The following is a 3,507-nucleotide window of genomic DNA, read 5'->3' on the forward strand; positions in this document are numbered from 1 at the left end:
GAAGTTCAAGTCCAGGCTGGGCAACACTGGTGGACCCCTTTCCTTTAAAAGGTCACCACCACCTGACTACCAAGCTGAGATCTAAGGACCTCCAGGAAACATTGAACACGCTCTCTCTGCCTGCAGATACAGAAACGGGAAGTCTCATCTTGGGTCCTAGTCTTCCCAAAGCGCTATAGTCACAGCGAAAATGGAAGTGCTGAAAAGCCCACCGTGTGTCTGCAGACCAGGAACCTTAAGGTAGCTGAAGGAGAAAACTGGCGTATCACAGATACCAGGTGTGCGAGCTACTCTGCAGTGCTCTTCCCTTACTAATTTTGCAAAGACATATGTATCGCTCAAGCAAGTGCACCGTTTCTGTCAATACGTGGAGTGGACAGAACAAGCTCCTATTTCATCTCCCTACTCCAAAAACCCATCTAACATATTGTCCTCAGATAAAGAATGAATCAGATGTTAAACTGATAAAACCTGATACTACACTTAATCTTAACTAAAACGCCGAAAAGCAATAGTGTTGTTCTCGGCCCCCTCCGTTACCGTCCCACTCCCATCCACATTCAAGGTGCGGTGAGAGCCCCAGCCTCGCTCCTTGCCTCATTCCCTTTGTCTCGTCCACACCACTATTGATGCCATTACACACTCGGGCTGAGTTCTTACTCTTCACGTGTAAAAGGGAAATCTTACACTCGTACTTGTTCCGGTGTTCCCGGGCTTTCATTTCAAATTTGCATGCCCCGCGCTTTCCCAGAGGGCGTGGCCTCCAGGGTTGATTCCGCCCCCGGGGCCGCCACCTGTTGGGGAGCCGGAGCTCCACTGGGGGCGACCTCCTTGTTTGTATGATCCGAGAGAAAAGACAGAACTGAAACAGACTGAGGGCTAAAGCGAGAGGGGTCTGTGGAAGAGACCTGTCGGCGGAGAGCGGTCCACGCAAACATGATCATTTTTAAGAAAACTAAGATAAGTGCTTTGGAAAGATAATTTGCTAACAAAATTTGCTGTTAAATGGCTTTGAAGTGCTTTTAGGTTCATTCTCCTTTGGCAGACACTGTTGCCTGGGTAACTCCACACCTTTTTCCCACCCTTTTCTTCCTGATCTGCTTCTGCTATAGATGCTGGAAAACTAAGTGCATGAATTCCCAAGCTGTCTTCGTTACTGAATATGTCTATGACCCACTTCTGACTAAAGAGTAGCTAAAAATCTGACAGGGAAGAGGGCAGTCTGATAAAAACTGCTTTCCTGATATAGTGGACAGATGTACTTCAGCTTTTTCCTGCCTTGAATATAGATGTAATACCCAGAGGTGCAGCAACCATTTTGTGATCATGAGGCTGCAAGCCAACACTGAAGACTAATAGAATGGAAAGAGCACAATGCTTGGGTCTTTTGTGGAATCACGGAGTCACAGCACTGATGTTGGAATGTCTCCCTTTAGACTATTTGATGTCCTCGGCCGGACGCGGTGGCTCACACCTGTAATGTTCCTAACTCCCCTAAAGATGTTTCTTGGGGCTGGGTGAAGTGGCTCACGCCTGTAATCCCAACACTTTGGGAGGCTGAGGAGGGCAGATCACTTGGGATCAGGAGTTCAAGACCATCCTGGCCAACATGGCGAAACCCCATTTCTACTAAAAATACAAAAATCAGTCGGGTGTCATGGAGGGCGCCTGTAATCCCAGCTACTCGGGAGGCTGAGGCAGGAGAATTGCTTGATACCGGAAGGCGGAGGCTGCAGTGAGCTAAGATCGTGCCTCTGCACTCCAGCCTGCATGACAGAGCACACACTGTTTAAAAAAAAAAGGTTTACTGGGATTACCTCCCAAATAAACTATTTAGAGGCAAATCTGCATCACAGGATCTATTTATGAGAAATACTAAGTTAAGACAAAGCATATTAACAATAGTCACTTCCATTGATTGAGGCTTTAAATATGGGCCTTGAACTTGAACTTGAGAAATGGTGTGCCAGGCAGCTCACATGCATTATCTCACTCACCTTTATAACAATTCCACAAGGGAGCAGCTATGTTATTATCGTCAGGCAAAAAGTTGATGTTGGCTGGGTGCAGTGGCTCATGCCTGTAATTCTAGCACTTTGGGAGGATGAGGCAGATGGATCACTTGAGCTGAGGAGTTTGAGACCAGCCTGGGCAACATGGCAAAAAACCGTCTCTACAAAAAAGTATAAAAACTAGCCAGAAGTGGTGGTATATGTCTATGGTCCCAGCTACTTGGGAGGCTGAAATAGGAAGATCACTTGAATCTGGAAAGCAGAGGTTGTCGTGAGCCATAATCACATTACTGCGCTTCAGCCTGGGTAACAGAACAAGAACAACAACAACGAAGTTGAGGATCAGAGAGGTTAAGTAATTTGTTCAACTACACACAGCTAAAAAATGGCAGACATCAACGGAGGAATGGATAGGATAAACAAATCGTTTATCCACAGACACACACACGCACATTCACACACACACAGGAATATTATTCAAGTCTTAAAGGAATGAAGTACTGATACATGCTACAAAATGGCTGAACCTCAAGAACATCATGCTAAGTGAAAAACCCAACACAAGAGGCCACATGTTGTACAATTACATTTATATGAAATATCAGATGAATCGATGGACACAGAACGGAAACAGGCAGTTGCCAGGGGCTGGGGGAGGGAGGGAATGGGGAGAACGTGCTTGATGAATGAGTTCACTTTGGGGTGATGGAAATGTTTTGGAACTGAGTAGAGGTTGTGCTTACAAACCATTGTGAGTACACTCAACGCCACTGAATTGTTCACTTTAAAACGGTTAATTTTATGATATGTGAACTTCCTGCTCAATCATTTTTTTATGGCAGAGCTGGGAGTTTAAGCTAGGTGACTCTAACCAACAAACTCTGATGTCAGTGATCCCCAAAGTGCAATCCCAGACAGCAGTGCAGCATCACTTGGGAAGCTGCTAGAAATTCTCATTATTAGGTCTCACCTCAGATCTACAGAATCAGCAGCTCTGGAGGTGGGGCTTAGCCATCAGTGTTTTCACAGACCCCCCCCAAGCGACTCAGATGAGCTGAAGTCTGAGGAGAACCGCCCAGAAATCAACATGAGTCTTATTCTCCATCACACTCAGCCAATCTCAACCCATACATTTCATGTGGAAATAAAGTATTTGTGGTTTCCTTGATATTAGGACTTCAAGGGCTCATGTGGGTGTGAGTTTGTGTGTGTTGAACTCATCACACGGCACCCAAGTTTAGCAGCTAAGGTGGGATCAGGATGCCCTTTCTTTCAAGGTGTATGGACGCCCCCCAAAGCACAGTGCAGAGAGCTGGGCTGGATCACCTTGGCAGGCGAGAGGCCTTGGCAGGCCTGATGCATCCATCTTCACCTGACTGTCAGGAGGCTTGGGTGGGGCGGGGCGCCTGTTCACTAGACCAGCTGAGCCCAAACCGGCAAATGTTTCCCCATGATAAAACAGGAGGAGATTCAGGGGCCATGCCAAAAATAAATC

The 3,507-nt window shown here is 46.6% G+C and overlaps 1 non-coding gene across 1 annotated transcript; it reads right to left on the bottom strand.

The window, feature by feature from the left end:
* Positions 1 to 324: 324 nt before the first annotated feature.
* On the bottom strand, positions 325 to 513 carry LOC119626117 (U2 spliceosomal RNA). The gene has a single exon (XR_005242298.2). It is a non-coding gene; the product is annotated as a U2 spliceosomal RNA (small nuclear RNA).
* Between the last annotated feature and the right edge of the window lie 2,994 nt (positions 514 to 3,507).

The sequence above is a fragment of the Chlorocebus sabaeus genome, chromosome 22 (genome assembly GCF_047675955.1).
Source record: "Chlorocebus sabaeus isolate Y175 chromosome 22, mChlSab1.0.hap1, whole genome shotgun sequence".
Classification (NCBI taxonomy): Eukaryota; Metazoa; Chordata; class Mammalia; order Primates; family Cercopithecidae; genus Chlorocebus; species Chlorocebus sabaeus.